Source organism: Neopsephotus bourkii, unplaced genomic scaffold, assembly GCF_033783945.1.
Source record: "Neopsephotus bourkii isolate Nb327-2 ecotype Australia unplaced genomic scaffold, CSIRO-AGI_Nbou_v1 NB_33, whole genome shotgun sequence".
Lineage (NCBI taxonomy): Eukaryota > Metazoa > Chordata > Aves > Psittaciformes > Psittacidae > Neopsephotus > Neopsephotus bourkii.
In genome coordinates, this window is record NW_026900550.1 from 525,221 (window position 1) to 546,054 (window position 20,834).

Here is a 20,834-nt window from a genome sequence, read left to right on the forward strand (position 1 = left end):
CCCACTGAGAATGAAGTTCAGAGAGATAGTAGGAAAACTGAATCTAAAATAGAATTGATTTAAAACAAACAAACAAACAAATCCGTCACTTCAAATAATCATTATTTTTACCATCATCATTCAACAGTTGTGACTGGCAGGATTTCTGAACTTCTTATCAGGATTTCTAATGTGAAGTCAATAAAGACTGAAAAATTTTCCTTTTATAACTCCTCATAGGATCCTATTCTAATGGGGACAAACATGCTAATTTGTATTAAACCCCTTTCCTCTTATTGTCTCCAAAATACAGAGTTTCATTTTCCCCTTGTAACCTTTCAGGGCTTAAGTGCACATCTATTGCAAATTGGTCAAGGCTGTTCTTCCACTTATACTGCTTGGTAAAGCGAAAGTTGTGTAACTACCTGTTACAGAATAATCAGGTATTCTCTTTAGAAGTGACACTATAGTGGACTAGACAGACTACTGGTCTGGTTTGGAGTGGCTGTAAGGAAATAAATTCAAAAAGAACTTCAAGAGGCTTATTATTGTCTGTTTCATCCACCTCTTTAAGGCAATACTTAATTTTAATGGAAATGTGGAGATAGAAGGGAGAGCTGAGCACTGGTTGAGAAAATCCGGAGAACTCAGGGTTTGGCCTTTTAACAAATTTAGACTGTATTTCAGAGCATAGTATAAAGGTATAAATATGGTGCCTCCTGCCTTCACTCATTGCTAGGTTCTAAATTGTTTCCTTTTTCATCCATGTAGTTTTAGTCAATGTCTGTCAAAGTACATTTATATCACAATGCATTCACAGATCTTAAATTAGTTAATAGCAGGTATTAACTGCTAGGGTATACAGAAAAGAATTATAATTATTTAGAGGGTTGGGGTTTTGCCTTCTCTGATACTTCATATTTTTTCTATTTGCCTTGCCTGGTGTAGTAGTACACATCATATGGTGGTTATGTTGTCACATCATGACCTGCCAGAACTGTGAAACTTTACTCTCCCTAGTTCAATTAATGGTGAGTCCATACTGTTTAACACAGTAAGTAGTATTTCCATTTTACAGGTAGGGTGACAAACGCGAAGATATCAAATCTATCCTGAGATAATGCAAAGACTCTGGAAATACAATTGCCGTGAGTCCTGGCTATAAAGCTTTTGACACCCTCAATGCTAGCCAGTCTTGTAAGTACTGATGGTAAGAAAGTAGGGGTTTATGTATTATAATGTTTCAATCCATTTGATTTTGAATAAATGAAAAGAAGAAAAAAAGTTTCTGTTGTTTTCTAATAGCCAAGGGTGAAAAAAAGAAAAAGAAAATGAGTTGAAAGGTGTGGTGTTTTTTTACATCATATTGGCCAATAAGGGCTAAGTGGAAATTTGTCTGATATGTAAAAATGATTTTGGGTATGATGAAGATATTTCGTTGAAGTTATTTATTTAGAAGGTTATAAATACCAAAAGAAGGTACTGAAAATGAAAGTTATTTCTTTGACTAATATTATTTGTGCCATGAGCTTTTTAATGTTTCTTTTCCTGTCTGATTTATTGAAAGCTATAAATTTCTTTGGTTCTTGCAAGGTTAACACAGGCTGTTATCCTTTTTGCCATGAAACCTCCTATGTTACTTTTTCCTTGTCTCTGAGGTTAAAATGAAGGTCTTTTCACCGTGCCAGAATTTCATTTTAAATGGATTGTAAACACAAAGACAATGTAGAACAATATGGTTGCTAGGTGGTTTTTTTCAGTAACTTTTTGAAGAATATGCAGTTTTTATTCTCAGTAAATGCAAATTGTATTTTTCAGTCACAATAACTCCACAGGAGAAGATATTAAGCTGTCTGATACATTCATCTCTATGTCAGAGTATCATACTGTCATGGTTTAAGGCCAGATGGCAACCCAGAAATGCGCAGCTGCTCACTCACTTCCTCCCCTTCCTCCCCCCACTCCTGGAGGGATGGGGAGGAGAACAGAAGGAATGTAACTCCCACGGGCTGAGATAAGAACAGTCCAGTAACTAAGGTACAACACAAAACCACTACTGCTACCATCAATAATAATAATGATAAGGGAAATAACAAGGGAATATAATCACTCATCACCCGCCAACCGATACCCAGCCCAACCCGAGCACTGCCCTGGGCCTTTCGAGTAACTCCCCCAAGTTTAAATACAGGACATGACGTGCTGTGGTATGGAATAGCCCTTTGGCTAGTTAGGGTCAGGTATCCTGTCTCTGTTTCCTCCTGGCTTCCCCTCCTCCTTGTCAAAGCATGAGACTGAGAAAGTCCTTGGTCAGATTAAGCATTACTTAGCAACAACTAAAACCATCAGTGTTATCAGTGTTGTTCCCAGGCTGAAAGTCAAAAACACAGCACTGCACCAGCTACTAAGAAGGAGAAAAATGAAAGCTATAGCTGAATCACTGAATCTGAAGCACATGTTATTGTTATTTAAAATTCCCTGAAAAAAAATAATGTTGTCACACTGTACAGATATTATTTCCAATGTGATGCATCATTCATATCCAAGTCTAGTTGTCTATGCTTTTAATTTTACTTTCTTATAAATTTAATTTAAATGAAACAGTCCTTTTTCACTTGTCGTGGTTTAACCCCAGCCAGACAACTTGTGCACTTACTCGCAGTGAGTGGTGCCAGGCTGGAAGCAATCGAGGTCCACGTTAGTGTCCCTTCCCCCCCCTCCCCCCCTTCCCCAGGGGCTGCCCCCCCTTCCCCGCTCCCAGAGGGATGGGGAGGAGAATCGAAAGAATGCAACTCCCACGGGCTGAGATAAGAACAGTCTAGCAACTAATGTACAATGCAAATCACCACCGCTACCACCAACGACAACAATGATAAGAGAAAATAGCAAGGGAAAGGAGCACAATACCACGCGCCGAACAACGAGTCCGACCCGGCAGACCCCCCCGTCCTTCTGGGTAACTCCCAGTTCCCCCCTGGGCATGACGTGCTGTGGTATGGAATACCTCCTTGGTCAGTTTGGGTCAGGTGTCCTGTCTCTGCCTCCTCCCAGCTTCCCCTCCTCCCTGGCAGAGCATGAGGCTCACAAAGTCCCTGGCCAAACCAAAACATCATTTTCATCAGCTTTGTTCCCAGCCCGAAAGCCAAAACACAGCACTGCACCAGCTACCAAGAAGGAGAAAAAATGACTGCCGCTGCTAAACCCAGGACATTATCCACCCCTTATTCCATACCATTCACGTCATGCTCAGATCCTACATTTTCAATATACCATCACTCTGATCTCAGTGCATTTCTATCTTAGTGCATGGACTAGTCCCTATAAAGCTGCTGAGTCCATCTGGCCCATGATGTCAGGCTCCATCTCTTGTAATAGTCTTTCAGAACAGGAGAGGCTGCGTGCAGTATTGGGTCGTTGCCTGCTGATGCTGATCATTCCGTTACTGTAGAACTTGTCTGGTTCTGTCAAAGTTCATTCTCTGTTGGGATGATGGTTGAAGGGAAGTCAGGGCTAGTCGCTGGTGGCCTGAAGACATCTGGTTGATGGGCTATTAAAGTATTACACAGCAGGCAACAACATACAATTAAGTTCATTGGCTGTTTTCCCCTAAAATTAAATCCCCTTGAGGTACACATCAGAATTCCCCATCATCCCGCATTACCCACCAAGTGTATCCAGGTCCCTGAGCAAAAGCTATCCCATGAGTGGGTTCGACTTTACTTGAAGCAGGAATAACCCAGACTGTCTTCCCCAGCAAATTCTTCATATTCACCACAGGAACTTTGTCCCCCTCTACAATATGTAAAAGTTCTGACTAGGCTGGGCCAGCCCTGTTGGCAGATCCTCTGGTGTTGACCAACCAGGTGGCCTTTGGTAAGTGTGTATCCCAATGCTTGAAAGCTCCCCCACCCATTGCTCTCAGTGTAGTTTTTAACAGCCCATTGTACAGTTCGATTTTCCCAGAGGCTGGTGCATGGTAGGGATGTGATATACCCACTCAATGCCATGATCTTTGGCCCAAGTGTCCATAAGGTTATTCCAGAAATGAGTCCCATTGTCTGACTCAATTCTCTCTGGGGTGCTGTGTCGCCACAAAATGTGTTTCTCAAGGCCCAGGATAGTGTTCTGGGCAGTGGCGTGGAGCACAGCGTACGTTTCCAGCCATCCGGTGCTTGCTTCCACCATGGTAAGCACATGGAGCTTACCTTGGCGGGTTGGTAGCAGTGTGATATAGTCAATCTGCCAGGCTTCCCCATATTTGTACTTCAGCCATCGTCCTCCATACCAAAGAGGTTTTAACCGTTTGGCTTGCTTAATTGCAGCACATGTTTCACACTCATGAATAACCTGGGCAATAGTGTCCATTGTTAAGTCCACCCCTCGATCACGGGCCCATATATATGTTGCATCTCTGCCCTGATGGCCTGAAGTGTCATGGGCCCACTGGGCCAAAAATAATTCACTTTTATGTTGCCAATCTAAGTCCATCTGAGCCACTTCAATCTTAGCAGCTTTATCCACTTGTTGGTTGTTCTGGTGTTCCTCAGTGGCCCAACTCTTGGGTACATGGGCATCTACATGACGTACCTTCACCACCAGGTTCTGCACCCGGGCAGCAATATCTTTCCACAGTGCAGCAGCCCAGATAGGTTTACCTCTACGTTGCCACTTGCTCTGTTTCCATTGCTGCAACCACCCCCACAGGGCATTTGCCACCATCCATGAGTCAGTATAAAGTACCGGCCACTTTTCTTGTTCAGCAATGTCCAGGGCCAGCTGGATGGTTTTCACCTCAGCAAACTGACTCGATTCACCCTCTCCTTCAGCAGTTTCTGCAACTTGTCATTGAGGATTTCATACAGCTGCCTTCCATCTCCGATGTATTCCCACAATACAGTAGGACCCATCAGTAAAAAAGGCATACTGCTTTTCACTTTCTGACAGCTGATTATATGGTGGGGCCTCTTCAGCACGCATCACCTCCTCCTCTGGTGACATTCCAAAATCTTTGCCCTCTGGCCAGTCCATGATGACTTCTAGAATGCCTGGACGACTGGGATTTCCTATTCGAGCTTGTTGTGTAATTAGTGCAGCCCATTTACTCCATGTAGCATCAGTTGCATGATGCATAGAGGAGACCCTGCCTTTGAACATCCAGCCCAGCATGGACAGCCGGGGTGCCAGGAGGAGCTGTGCTTCGGTGCCAATCACTTCCGAAGCAGCTCGAACCCCTTCATAGGCTGCCAGTATCTCTTTCTCAGTTGGGATATAGCTTGCCTCAGATCCTTTGTATACCTGACTCCAAAAACCAAGGGGTCGACCTCGAGTCTCTCCTGGAGCTTTCTGCCAGAGGCTCCAGGTAGGGCCATTCTCCCCAGCTGCGGTGTACAATACATTTTTTACATCTGGCCCAGTCCAAACTGGTCCAAGGGGCACTGCATGAACTATCTCACATTTAATTTGCTCAAAGGCTTGTTGTTGCTCAGGTCCCCATTTAAAATCATTCTTCTTACGGGTCACATTATAGAGAGGGCTTACAATCAAACTGTAATTTGGGATGTGTAGTCTCCAGAACCCCACTGCACCCAAGAAAGCTTGTGTTTCTTTCTTATTAGTTGGTGGAGACATTGCTGTTATCTTGTTGATTACATCTGTGGGGATCTGTCTACGTCCATCTTGTCATTTTATTCCCAGATATTGAATCTCCTGTGCAGGTCCCTTGACCTTACTTCGTTTTATGGCAAAACCGTCTTTCAGCAGGATTTGGATTATTTTCCTCCCTTTCTCAAAGACTTCTTCCGCTGTATCGCCCCACACAATAATGTCATCAATGTATTGCAGGTGTTCTGGGGCTTGCCCCTGTTCCAGTGCAGTCTGGATCAGTCCATGGCAAATGGTAGAGCTATGTTTCCAGCCCTGGGGCAGTCGATTCCAAGTGAACTGGACACCCCGCCAAGTAAAAGCAGACTGTGGCCTGCACTCTGTTGCCAAGGGAATTGAGAAAAATGCATTGGCAATATCAATCGTGGCATACCACTTGGCTGCCTTTGACTCCAGTTCATACTGAAGTTCTAGCATGTCCAGTACGGCAGCACTCAGTGGTGGTGTGATTTCATTCAGGCCACGATAGTCGACTGTTAGTCTCCACTCTCTGTTAGACTTTCGCACTGGCCATATGGGGCTATTAAAGGGCGAGCGGGTCCTGCTGATCACTCCCTGACTCTCCAGTCTATGGATCAGCTGATGGATAGGAATCAGGCAGTCTCGGTTGGTGCGATATTGCCGCCAGTGCACTGTTGTGGTAGCAATTGGCACTTGTTGTTCTTTGACTTTCAGCAGCCCCACTACTGAAGGATCCTCTGAGAGACCAGGCAAGGTGGACAGCTGCTCAATTTCCTCAGTCTCCAAAGCAACAATACCAAAAGCCCATCGGTACCCTTTTGGGTCTTTGAAGTACCCTCTCTTGAGGTAGTATATGCCAAGGATGCATGGACCCTCTGGACCAGTCACAATAGGGTGCTTTTGCCATTCTCTCCCAGTCAGGCTGATTTCAGCCTCCAGTACAGTGAACTCTTGGGATCCTCCTGTCACTCCAGAAATATAGATGGGTTCCACCCCTTGACAGCTCGATGGCATCAGGGTACACTGTGCACCAGTATCTACTAGAGCCTTATACTTCTGTGGGACTGATGTGCCAGGCCATCTGATCCACACAGTCCAGTAAATCCAATTGTCCCCTACCTCCATCTGGCTGGAGGCAGGGCCCCTCTAATAGTCATCACAGGACTGGATGCTTGAGTCATGTTGAAAGGGATTATTTTTAGTTATCACAGGAGCTGGAGTAAAATCAGCTCTCCCACTCCACCTGGGAAACTGCTCACCAGAGACTGAAGCTGTAGCTCTCATGGGATGATCAGTCCTTGGCCTTTGCTCCTCTTTTCAATTCACTCACCCGTTCCTCCAAAACTGAAGTAGGTTTTCCATCCCACTTTGTCATGTTTTCTCTGTGATCCCATAGGTAAAACCATAGGGTAGACCGTGGCATATACCTCTTGTATCTCCTGTCTTGAACAGTGGGACGCCTTTTGTTAATAGCTGAAACGTGTGTTGGTACATGCGAGGAGTTGGATAAGTCAGATATATCGTCCCTCAATTGTTTGAGATCCTGGGACAGTTTTTCCACAGCTGAGATGATGGAAAGGGTGAGATTGTCTTCGAACTCTCGGAGTTTATGAACCATTTCATCCACTGTTAGTGGTACTATGTCATTCCAGGTTACTGTTGCCAATGAATGGGCATATGATGATGGTGCATTCCGTGTAAGTTTTCGCCACATGGGGCGTGTACATTCGACTTCATCTGGATCTATGGGTATATCCCCGTTATTCGGCTTTGTGTGATAGATCATCTCTACGATGGCTGATTCTCTCAGAGACTGGATGCCTTTGTCTATAGTAGTCCACTTGGCCAAACGACTCATAACATCGTCTTTGTATGGAAACCTTTCTTTGACAGCTGCCAAGAGCCGCCTCCAAAGACTGAGGGACTTTTTCTCTCTTGCAATTGCTTTGTCAATTCCCCCTTCTCTAGCAAGTGATCCCAGCTGCTTGGCTTCTGTACCTTCTAGTTTGTGACCATCGGCCCCATTGCCCCAGCATCGGAGCAACCAGGTGATGATGTTGACGAGTAAAATCTTTTCGCATATTCCGTAGCTTGGTTGAGGTCCGAAGTCAAGAAGTCAGCTCTCCTTCTTCTTCTTCATCATGTGATGATGACTCCTGATCAGGTTCTGGATCAAGTAGTGGATACGTTCTTTCTTCAACTTGCTTTAACCTTCCTGCCTCCTTTTTGCTTTTTCTCTTGCGTACAGGGGCAACCGATATTGGTACGAATTGGTCCTCTGGTTTAGTTGCAGTGATTATCATGGTGGTTTGAGTAGCGATTGTACTTGTTGCTGGGGGTGGTGTGGCTGCTGTGCTTGGAGCTGGGGTAGCTGTGCTATCTGCTGCAGCCAAAGTTTGAGTAGCGTCTGTACTTGTTGCTGGGGGTGGTGTAGCTGCTGTACTTGGAGCTGGAGTAACTGTACTAACTGTTGCTTTTCCCTCAGATCCAGCGACATTTTTTTCCTTTTGAAGGTGCTGGAAAGCATTGAACCTGGCCCTGTAAGCATAGGCCAAGCCCCAGCATGTTGTCATGATTTGTCCGTCTCTGGTATGGCCAGAATGACCACACACCTCATTTAAGTGTTTTACTAATTCTTCTGGATTTTGCAGTTGTTCGGTGGTGAAATTCCAAAGTACTGGAGGGGTCCACTGACCTAGATACTTGCCCATACTGTCCCACACACCCTGCCACTCATGGCTGTCCAGCCTCAGAGAAAATCTCTTGGTCCTCCTACTTCGTCGTTTAACCCCAGACAAGACCCAAACCTGACTCTGCTTAACTTTTGAAAACAGATGAAATTGCTGTGGGCAAAATACACTCTGTATACGTGCCAACATGGTGATCCCCATCACAATCAGCAAACAAGTCTCAACAGCATTAAGAGGCCATTCAAAACTCTCAAATGATGCTGTAAATGCTCTGGGGGGAGGACTGGGAGGGTAAAAGACTGTCTCCTTCACAGATTGACCACCCGAGAAGGAGAAAGAATATGTGTAATTGCTAAGCATTTCTATTATATACCTCCCAAAATATAAAGGTGGTGACTGGGAACATAAGCCAGATAAGTTTCATGATCTATAATTCTATTATGTTACAAGTCATTACCATAAAGTACAATGAGACAAGAACTTTAGCCCAAGCCCCACACTTGAAAAACACTAATACAGCAAATACCAGATCTAAGTAAGTTACAACATTCTGAAGCTGTGAGATCAAGAGGAACAACCTTGAGAGCCAATAAATCAGCATTGTGACGAGTGACTATTAATCCAGTCAGATCTGTTGTTATCTCAACCCCTTTGTGCCCCACGTTGGGCGCCAAAAATAACTGTCGTGGTTTAACCCCAGCCAGACAACTTGTGCACTTACTCGCAGTGAGTGGTGCCAGGCTGAAAGCAATCGAGGCCCACGTTAGTGTCCCTCCCCCCCCCCCCTTCCCCAGGGGCTGCCCCCCCTTCCCCGCTCCCAGAGGGATGGGGAGGATAATCGAAAGAATGCAACTCCCACGGGCTGAGATAAGAACAGTCTAACAACTAATGTACAATGCAAATCACCACCGCTACCACCAACGACAACAATGATAAGAGAAAATAGCAAGGGAAAGGAGCACAATACCACGTGCCGAACCACGAGTCTGACCTGGCAGACCCCCCTGTCCTTCCGGGTAACTCCCAGTTCCCCCCTGGGCATGACATGCTGTGGTATGGAATACCTCCTTGGTCAGTTTGGGTCAAGTGTCCTGTCTCTGCTTCCTCCCAGCTTTCCCTCCTCCCTGGCAGAGCATGAGGCTCACAAAGTCCCTGGCCAAACCAAAACATCATTTTCATCAGCTTTGCTCCCAGCCCGAAAGTCAAAACACAGCACTGCACCAGCTACCAAGAAGGAGAAAAAATGACTGCCGCTGCTAAACCCAGGACATCACTCTACAGACATTTTTCAACCTCACTGACTCTATTATTCTGTGATTTACAAAACTGAATACAGATTAGATGGAGCATGGATACAAAATAAAGGGCCATGCTTTATTCTCATCTACACCTGCATCAATCTGGGGACACTCCATTGAAATCAAAGGAGTTATTCCGCCCTATAGATTGAAGTTACAACAGTTTAATGTCAGTAGCGCTCACTGCTGAAAAGGAGAGAATTTGTCTTGATTTGAATTCTAAGCCTGAAATTAGGAAAATATCAAGATTTGGGCCATTTTTCTTAGGACTATTTTAGAGTGAAAACACTTGAGATTTTGTTCTAAACCATTTTGTGAGTCAGATTTTTTAATGTTGAAAACAGTAGTTAATTTCTATCAAAAGTGTTCACATTTTATAGGACGTTGAAAAACATGACTTGGCAAGAACTGGAAATTGGACAAAAAATGCAAAATCTCAATGACTATTATTAATAATAGCAATAGTAAAATTACACAGCTTTTGTTCTTTGCTTGGGTTACTACTCATAACAATTAGTAAACGTAAAAGTGTTTGCCAGCCCTAAAGAGTAAGTTCTTGGTAGGGACATAATTTCATGAAGATTCTAACACTAGTTATACACACACACACACACACACACACACACACACACATATATATATATATATATATGCCGTGTTCATTATCCCAAGACGAAAGTTAGAAAAGGACTCCACAACCTCCCTGGCCAACCTGTGCCAGTGCTTGATCACTCTCACATTAAGCAAGTGTTTTATAATGAGGGAGCCTCCTGTGTTTCAGTTTGTGCCACTTGCTTCTGATCCTGTCCCTGAGCACTACTGAGAAGAGCCTGCCTCCGTTCCCTTTGCACCCTCCCTTCACATACATGTAGATATCCCCTCAGCCTTCTCCAGGCTAAAATGTCCCAGCTCTCTCAGCTTTTCCTCACAGACGAGATGCTCCAGTCCATCATCTTCATTGCCCTTTGCTGGACTCTCTCCAGCCTGTCCATGCCTCTCTCATACTGGAGAGCCCAGAACAGGGCACAGTTCTCCAGGTGTGGCCTCACTAGCGCTGAGTAGAGGGGAAGGATCATGTCCCTCGACCTGCTAGTAATGCTTTACCTACTGCAGCCCAGGATACCATTAGTCTTCTTTGCAGCAAGGACATGTTGTTGGCTCATGTTCATCTTGGTGAATTGGTTGTCTCTGCTGTAATGGAAACATTGACAGTACTGGTTTCAGTTCTGTAAGCAGAAATTCTAGGAAATCTTTTTAGATAGCATGTTGCTTTTCAGTGATATATTGTTTAACATTGAAGATGAAATCTGTAAACCAACTGTAGAAAAATCCTAAACTTGTCCTGTTATCCTGACGGAACAATAAACATACAGAAGTTCTGAGATTATGGTTTCTTTCAAATGTAAGCAACTTAATACAAACCACCATTCATTTCCACCTTTACCAGAAACAACAGATACTATGATATTACAGAGGTATGAATTTATTGAGCAGTGACTTAAAATTCTGTGTGTCAAAGTCACATGTGCTGTGGTTTTACCTAGAGTTTCCTGAATGGAGTGCATCTTTCCTTTTACATGTTCCAAGCCTCTGTGATCCAATAGAAATTACCTATGAAACAGAATTTCTCACTAGAACTGCAAACATCAGAACAAAAATACGTGGGGATTAATAAATGCAGCAGTATTAATAGTCAACTGCTAATTTTGATGGGTATGCATCTGATTTTAGTGGTTTTCCTATTAAATAAATCAACAACAATCAGTGAAATTGCATACACAAGAAAGCACATACTTCGCTTACATCACAAAAAATCAGAGTCTCGCTGTGAGATTATGCATGACGTGGTTTATATAGTCATATTTTTAGGATCTGTCTTGAATCTGTAAATTGATTAGGGAGCTTGGTCCTAGATATGTGCAGAGATATGTTTGTCAGCTTTTTTTTTTTGTCCCCTTTTGAAAGCAGTTAGCTAAAAGAGTATTTGAGTATTGCTTCCATATGAAAGCAGCTTCTTGTTAGCAAGGCTTAAAAATACCCCTGAAGCAATAATACATTCCACAACTTCCTTTATGATTCTTTCATGTTTACTTAAAAGGAAGGCAGAGCTGTCACTGACTCGGAGAAGCTTGAAACTGCTTTTCACTTTACTTTGTATAAGCAAAATTGTCTGCTTTCACTCTTAAACATTGGTTATGCTTATTCAATGTTAAGGTTTCTCTATTCCTTTACCTACAGATCAGAATTCTCTTTTCTTAGGCTTAAGTCATATTTTTCTTCCACCAAATGACTGACAATTGTGAACATCTAGTATTCCACTAGTCTCTTCACACACAGAACTTCAGTTCTTTAACTCACATCATCTATCAAGAAGGAAAAGGTGTGCTATAAAAGTCCGTTATTGTCCATATTTGGTATGTGAGGAGATAACATCTGATTTTTGTTATCAGCTTATACTCAGGATCGATCAGGCAAGCTTTTCCCATTATATGAAAAACAAAGTTCCCTTGCTGGTCTGTGTCTAGTTTCCTTCACAGTTCATCCTTTGGATTCATGATGATCTTGGTCCATAAGACGAGCCAGGACCCAGAGCCCTCCACCATGCATTTGCGACTGTGTGTTTGGGTGTTTGGGATTTGGAACCATTGCAGGAGTGTATGGTACAAGCACTGCTGGTGCAGCTCCCAGGCAGCAGCTCCCAGGCTGCTCTTAACACTTGCTGTCCACTTAAGTGTGCCCAGTGATGGAGCATCGGCATGAAGGGTATTAACTTCTTAGTTTAGGACCTGAACAAAAGGTCCCAGGATATTTCTTCTGTCTCACCTTGCCTGTGCTTGTAAAACATTGTGTCAGGTGTATCATCTGAAGTTTTCCATGATGCTTTCATTTTGAATATTAGCTCACCCTGTTGGATGGCTTTTGTGAACTGATATGTAGGAAATTAGTATTCTTGCTCAGAAGACCTGCAAAATAAAAGACGGAAGGCAGAATACAAACAATCTTATTTGGTGAACACAAGGTTCAGTGTAATGCAGGAAAAGTTTCAGACAATCAATCCTACCCAGTGCTAAAGATACTCTTTTAACATTTGAATAGCAAATGACTTGCTGTGATAATACAAAATATTTGTTTTAAATAGTTTTCACACATAGGTGTCATGCATGCTTTTAAGACAGATCATAGAATTCTATTTTTTGTTTTGTTTAGTAGAAGAATATTTACCTTTTCAAATGGTATGCAGCGTCACCTCAAATATCACAAATCAGATTGCTTTCAAGTTATGTTCCAAGAAGCTCTATCAGTGTATTTTTATAATGTTATAAAGCATAACTGCCATATTAAAAATAACAAACTTTGATATTATATGGTAGCCTACAGCATTATATAATCTCAATACTAATTCTGTTTTAATTATATCTATGCAGCAAATACGTTATATATATGTACATTTATTGAAGTACTGCATATTAGAAATGTGTATTTTGAAGTAATTTGAGAGACATAAACGATACAAAATGTGCAAATTTCCATCAAAAGTGAAATATTAGTATCCACAGTGATATGATACTGTAGGTACTGCAAATGCTTGTCTCTTAGATTCTGACTAGGTCCCCAAAAGCTGTGTGTCTTCTGGTTTTGATGCCCATATATTTGTTTAATTGAGTTAGAGAAGCCTTCACTTTTGCTTGCAGTCTCTTTAATATTACCAGGGAATTGTTTAGGCACTTTTTAAAGAAACAGTGGGGCAAACATATACTAGGCTGTGATGTTTTTATCCTTCTGGGAAAAGGAACAACCTTGTGGTTTTTTGGATTTTAGGTATTAAAAAGACTCTCATAGTACTTCTGTAGGCCCAAAAATATGCCAGCAGTGTCAGTGAATCAGATGGAAACAAAATAAGCTCACCAACTGAGAAAAAGATTGTTACTTGTCAGCAACTTCCTCTCCCATCACACTTGCAGCCTTCTAAAAAAAAAAAACCAAAAAAAAAACAAAACTTTTTTTTTTCAGCATTCTTGAAATACCATTATGTTTGGGTTATTCATTTTTACTACACACTCAGTTTTTCACCTATCTTAGGTCAGTTGTGTTTGCTACTGACTGCAGTGATAGTATGAGCAGATGCTAAATGATATAACAGTGATTAAAGACCTTGTTCCAGTTGCTTAACTAACATCTGGTAGAACTTTCCTACCAGAAAGCCTGCTGAGTCAGTAGAATATATCTAAAAGTCAACGTTAATGATTCAGTAAGTGTTGTTTGACTGAACTCAGATGGCTTATGAATTCTAGAAAAAAATTAGGACATTTGACTTAAAAATTTATTCCTTTTATTTTTAAGTATGCTGATTTATCACCAAAATTGAAGGCTAAGTAAGGATACCAACATAACTTGGCTGTTTAACTGAGCAGAGCTATCTTTGTTATTGTGTGTGTGGAATAACTCTGACTTACTGCTTAATATATGAGGTCTGTTAGAATTACCATGAAAGCACCTGTCATTCTGTTTTTGGGGTGGTGTGGAGGAGTTAGATCTACAAATAGTTTTGATTTTGAGAGAGCCAAGTGCCAGCACATACATCATCCATGCTCTGTTTCCCTTGATCTTGGAAAGGGTAGTGTACCTACATTTGTACATGTAAAGCTTTCTATAAAATCTCTATTGAATTTAGGTCTCTGAAAGAACAGGACACAAGCCCAATTTTTAGGTAACATACAGAAGTACATCTAATATACCTTAGTAAGTAGGTAAGTACATAACATGTCAGTACTTTACTGGCCCAAATTAGGGAATCAGGCTAGAAGTCTTAAAAAGACTGGTCAGAAGTCATTCTGATCAAACTATGGCATATTTGGTAGGTGAGACATTGTACTAAGTATTGCTGTCACTTAACATATCACTGGAGATAATCATGTAAACCCACTGAAATCTTGAAGCACTTTATAGAGCTTTTGGCCTGGAACAACTGCCAAATTGGAGGGTTAGGTAACTTATATGTGCATCCAGGTTGTTCCAGACCCTGTCCAACCTGGCCTTGAACACTGCCAGGGATGATAAAATCAGAATCAACCAGGTTTGAAAAGACCTCTAAGTTCACCAAGTCTAACCATTACCCTAGGCCTGCCAATGACCACTAAAACATGTCAGAATGGGGCATTATGGCCATTCCCTCTGCTTCAGTGGCTAGGATGCTACTTAAGAATACTGGTTGAATTGTCAGAATCAGGCAAGCTTTTAAGAAAATGGGTTTTGACATACCTTAAGATGTTCTCTTAGTTTTTGAATTCGTTTCTAACGTAAGGTAACCCTGAGCTTGTTCCCAGACTATCAACCAGGTGGCAGCAGTGCCATGTCGGAGCAGCTCCCTTTCGCTTTCCCTGACATCAAGTGTTAATACACTCGACCAATCAGTGCTAAGATGATGGTAGGTAATTGGGTAATTGTATTTTACTGATCACAAGCAGAGAAAAGAAAAGGGGGGAGGAGGCGGAAGGGGTAAAAAAAGAATTAAAAATAAATAAAAATAAATAAAAAGGGGAGAGAACAGAAGGGGGGAAGGAGGATTATACCAGAAAGACTGGCCCTGGGGCATTTGCAGATCCTAGGGTGGCACTAAGAGGTGGGGAGTCAGAGAAAGCCAAAGAGACACAGAAGCCGAGCAACTCCCAGCAGCAACAGCAGCAGCTGTCAGAACTGGATATATGCACACATGCGTACATCCATGCACAGACAGGGAGGAGAATTCAGGCTGAAGCTGATGGGAGGGAGGAAGGGTTTCATCTGTGCAAAGGGCTGTGCATTTCAGGGATGAAACTAAAAACTGAAAGAAGCGTCTGCACTGCTGATACCGTGTCATCTTGGAAGGGAGGGAGGCAGGAAAGAAGGAAGAAAAGGGGGAAGATAACTGGCATGTGGAAGAAGATGGGAGACTAACTCACTGCTGCGTGGAAGGGGAATATAGCTTGTACATCTGAAAAACACCAGGCTGAGCTTGGAAATGAGATCAGACCTGCATTGAAATAGAGAAAGGGAGGAAAAGGGAGGCTGAGACTGGAGAGCTTTTATCCATCCTGTCTCTCTTTTCCTCTCTCTCCTCGAAGATGAAATAGAAGTTTATCCGTCTCGGTGCTGCTGGATCTCTATAGCTGCTGGACAAAAGATGAAGAGGAAGCTGAAATGAAAAGCAAAGGGTGATTATGAAATTTACAGCTGAGAAGACAAATCACACCTCCCTGGGCTTCCTTTGTGCCCCACTGAGGGAGTTTTAACGTCAGAAGGATTTTGAGAAGAGATGGGGCAAGTGGGAGAGGGGGTGTTCAAAACACCTGTCCCAAGTGTTTCAAAAATAACAAGGTGATGGATTTATTGTTGACAGCTGGTGGGAACCTTGAATTTTTCTATACTCCCTCCATACCTAGTTCCATTAAATGTGAGATTATGAAAATGCAGAGGAGTTGAAGGGAAGGCGAAAGGATATAACGTGGAGTTTGAAGCAAGGCGAGGGTGCTGATGCTGTGGATTGCTGGCTTCTTGCCGAAATAAAAAATTCTATTGCGCACTGGGTTGTGATTGGAAATCTAATCAGATTTTTGGAGAGGGGGGAAGAGAGACAAAAAAGTTTATCTTTTTGACAGGTACAAATAAAAATTTAAATGCAAAAGGAGATTCTTTTCTAAAGGAGTGTGGAGGACAGAGAAAAAGAAGAATGGGAATCCCCATTTTAATGTGGAGACACAAGGACTGGATAATTGATAGTGCAGCAAAGAAAGGGGAAGAAGCACATTGCTTGGCAAGACCTGGATCTTAAGTGTCACAACAAAATTACATTAAACAAATACAGATCTAGCATTGCTTAAAAAGAAAAACAGCCCTTTCTGCTCTCCAGAGAAAAAACAAATAGTGAGCAATGGAGAGCAGCGGACCCAGAGAAGCAGAAAATCTCCGAAAAAGGAAACTAGGCAAAAAAGCCACTGTGGAATGAAAAGTTTCAGAAAGGAGGAGGACCATTCATCCTCTGCAAGGATTTTGATTTGTTTTGCCTGTTATTTTAAACCACTCTTCTCCGGTGAAGGTAAACATTGATGTTACCACTACAGCAATCCTAGGCAAAAAAGTTGAAAGCTACAGAGAAAATAAAGGACAGAAAAGAAGAAAGCAAAATTACTGGAGGGGGAAGAGTTCAGCAGCGTTGGGTTGGATTGGCACCTGTATGGACTGAAATTACTGGGAAATTGCAATTGGATATAATTCATTTTTATGTCCTTTCTTGGGTTTAATTTTGGTTTGGTTGCTGAAATGAAATAGTTTTCTAACCCTGCCCCCCACTCTGCTTTTTCTTAACCACTCAGATTTCCAGCTATGTAATCTTTGAGGATACAGTAAGTACACTTTCCTTTTTATAATATTTTGGGAAAGGACATATGCCCCATTGCCTCTCTTCTTTCTTCCTTATCCCTCTTTTCTTGGTCTTTCACCCCCAGCTGAATAAGAATTTGGCTGAATTTTGATAATGGCTGCGGGGGGGGGGGTGGGGGGGGGGGGGGGGGGGGGGGGGGGGGAGAATGAGGACAGAACTGAATTCTCACAGTAGTTCAAATGTTCCTGTTAGTAAAACTCCAGCCTTAGTAGGATGCTGCAGATGCCTGCCTGCATGGCTCTATAGCATTTGCAAATGTTCACTAGCAAAGAAATCTTTGGAGAAAACCCCTGCAGTGAGTGGGGGATGCTGTCTGATTGCCCAGTCTGTACAAAGGAATGCAAGTAGCATAGAATTGGATTCACTGAGGAGGCTGGTTTGTTTATTTAGTAAGTGTTTCAAATACAGAAAGGCTGTGATTTGAATGCTGGCATCCAGTCTGACATTGCAGATCGATATGGTGTATTAACAGGAAAAAATGATAATCAAGCACGGAGGTAAAGGATGGCTTTTGGTGGGATTGGGGGGTGTAGGGCAAAGGGTTTTCATGATTTTGAGGAGGCAGCTCTGAGAGAAATGATATGTTTTACACTTCATTGCTAAGAAAAAGTAATAACAAGCAGGGAGAAAACATTCTTGTACCGAAGGGTAGTTTAGAAAACTGTATTAGCCACTCATGCCCTCCAGATCTCTTAGGAAATTCTTTGTGATTTTGTGGTGAATCCTTCAGGTTCCCCATGGACTTTCATGGTAGTTAAAGGAGGTTTACTTGGATTGGCAAGCAGTGAGAGGATACTGTGGTATTAGGAGTTATTACATTTTATATATACATATATGTTATTATGCTGATAATGCTGATTATGCTGATAATTAAAATCATTAAAAGTGGCTTGTAGATGGTGAGGTTCACAAATAAGAAATGATGTGTAACAGACCTGTAAATGCCTCTGCCTTTCCTTCTTGGAGAAATGTGGTGTGCAGATGTGGAATAAAGGGAAGATACCACGGTGCTTCAGAGGTCTTTGTTTTCCCATGGGGAAGAGTGCTACTTCTGTCCCCTCTCCTGACATGACTGCTTACCCTGTAAATGGGGAGTTTTCTTTCTCTTTCTTTCCTTTCTCTCCTCCCTCACTTCTGCTCTTCTCAACCTTTGCCTTCACATGCACAGTCTCTAACTGAAAGTCTTAGGCCGAACCTGATGGAGAACAAGAGAGAGAAATAGGTAACTAAATGAGCTATGGAGCAGATCTGGATATTTTTTGGCAGGCAATGTGCAGAACTAGCTTTGCCACTGATTTTACTTTCCCCAAGCTGCAATATTCTGGAGGAGGGGAGAGAATGCAGGGATGGGAAAGGTGTTAGTAGAGCTGTATTTTAACATTTTTTTTTGGCAGCATTTCCCTTTCCACAAGCTTCCTGCATGAAACCACACAAACCAGAGTTCCAGCTTCCCTAGATAAATACATAAATATTAGCATATTCTTTTTTCCCACCTTTACCCACACATTAACACTACTGCTACTTCGTGTAAATGTCCTGAATCTTTTAGCATGATGGAAAAGAGACCTGCTTCCCAAATGTGTCCCATGAACTTCTGTTTGGAGGTCATGCCTCTTAAACATTGGCTACTTGTAAAGGATTAAGATTTAGGGCTCAATTCTGCTCCCACAGAAATTTCTGGGGATTTTTCTTTGGCTACACAAACAAATTGGACCCTTTGTGCTGTTGTGTGTAGAAAAAGAAGGGAGCAGACAAAGCAAAAAATTGTTCCTCCAACTCCAATTGCTCTCATCTTTCTCAATATAGCTAGATCAGTTTAATATGAAGTGCTTTGGCTTCATTTATTTATCTGGGCATTTATTTTCTGATGGAACACTAAATGGGTAATAAGTTTGTCAGCATCTGAAAATAAGTGTGAAACTCTGGTCTCCATTCCTTCATGCATCATTATAGGTCTGTGCCCTGTTGTGGGCTACGCTTACATCAGCAGTTGCAGTAACAGAGCAGCTAAATTTGTGTCAAACTGCTGCTCAGTAATTACTGAAGGAAAAAGAAGTTGGCTAAGGAAAAGGCATCTCCAAGCTTTTCCCTGGATTCCCGTCAAGTGAACACATAAACAATAGATTTGATAGAGCAACTCCTATTTTGACAATGGAAAGCTTCCATAGGTGCCTCACTTAATTTGGTGCAATAACTAACAGGAGGATTTGCTTGATGAGGTAAGGAAGCACTGGGAAAATTTACCCGCCAGTTTGGCCTGAAATAGGCAAACCTTGTTGACATCAAGAAGCTAAGGATGCTTGTCTGCTTCTAAAGAGGCAACAGTTTCACACTTCAGTGAATCATTCATTCAATACAGTAGCCAAAAGATGCATGGAACAGCCCAGAGTTTAACTCATTCAGTCTCAAGGATGGAACGAGTGTGGCAAAGTGGGAATGAACATAGTATTTCTCAGAATTTGTGCTGGGGCTTATCCAGAGCCCAAAGGGCTGACCATAAACAAAACAGCCAAGAAGTCAATCTAACTGTCCAGTTGAAGGAGGAACAGCAAATTTCCTCAATTGTATGCAACAGCTGGCTACTCCCCTCTACTGTGCCTGAGCACAGGTTTATCATCCAGCAATATATGCTGGTCCTCTGGGTTGTCTCCTCTTCATATCAGTGACTATCCTTTTGGTAATGACCGCAGGAGCTGGCATTTTGGCACTGTAAACAGAACCATTATGTGTATATTTAGGCACCAAATGCTTGTACAGAAGAGAAAACTGCATTGAAGGGGGTTGCCCCATTAGTTCTAACTTTTTCTCCAGAAGGTCAGAGATTCTTGTCAAACTGTAAGTTAGTAATGCAATGGGGCAGCTACTCAGTGTCTTTTAACATGTCAAGAATGACTTGCATTGATCTAGAATAGTGGCAGGTTCAGTTTTCTGGAGCAACAACTTTTATGTCACAGTATCTCCCAGCCTGATAAGCACTGATGAGTGAAAAATACACTTTCAGATTGGGTAATATCCATGAAAGAATGCTCTAGATGTGAGCCAGTACGAGCAATAATGTGGTACTGAAGGAAAAGAAGGGGATTCCTGAGGTACTTATATGGCTTCCTACATATAGGCTTTAAAATTATTTACCTGTGACTTAGAAAAACATCTCCCATTTGACATGAAGATTCTTGCAGTAGCAATATGAGACAGGATGGTTTTGGATGGGTCTCAGGACAGGATTTTAGCACATTTTCAGAGACCTTTGTGCTGGTGGAAACTCCCAAGCCACGCTACCAAAGAGTGAAGCTGCAGTATATTCACTGGAGTGCAGTGTGCACAGCAACAGTGTGCAAGAAACTCCACCTTGGTCTTGATAATGTGCCTTCACTTTGGCTTGGGGACATCCCTTTGCTCCTGATTGCTAACGAGGGAACAAGGAGAGGGAGAAAGGTGCTGGAATTAGTGTCATTTGCAGTCTGGGAGGAAAATGACTCTGAAAAAAAATGCAATTAGCACCCTCCAGGTCATTTCTAGAGTAGTCAAGCTTACTGGACTTTGGGCTACTATTAGCAGGGCCCCTCTTTCTGCATCCCTATCCATCCTGTAGCCAGCTGCTCTATGAAAATCATAATGAAAAACGAACTTTCTTCAGCTATAAAGTGCTGCCCCCACAGGACAACCCAGATGAGAAGAATTTAGTAACAGCAGGAGCCATGGTGTTCTGGAAACAGCCTTGTAGCATGCTTGAGCCTAACAGTGTGGATCCTTGGAAAGGATCCTGCCTCCGCTTTCTGTAGTGGCAGAAGACATTGAGGTTTGGCTTCTGATGCTTTGGAGTGCTTT

At 42.4% G+C, this 20,834-nt stretch overlaps 1 protein-coding gene across 1 annotated transcript in view; it reads left to right on the forward strand.

Annotated features, from left to right (window-relative positions):
- The first annotated feature begins 15,164 nt into the window (after positions 1-15,164).
- LOC133207695 (leucine-rich repeat-containing protein 4C) overlaps positions 15,165-20,834 on the forward strand; it is a 105,908-nt gene continuing 100,238 nt past the window's right edge. The window contains exon 1 of the mRNA XM_061344793.1: positions 15,165-16,968. The gene's annotated coding sequence lies outside the window, so the exon portion shown is untranslated. The remainder of the gene's footprint in view (positions 16,969-20,834) is intronic.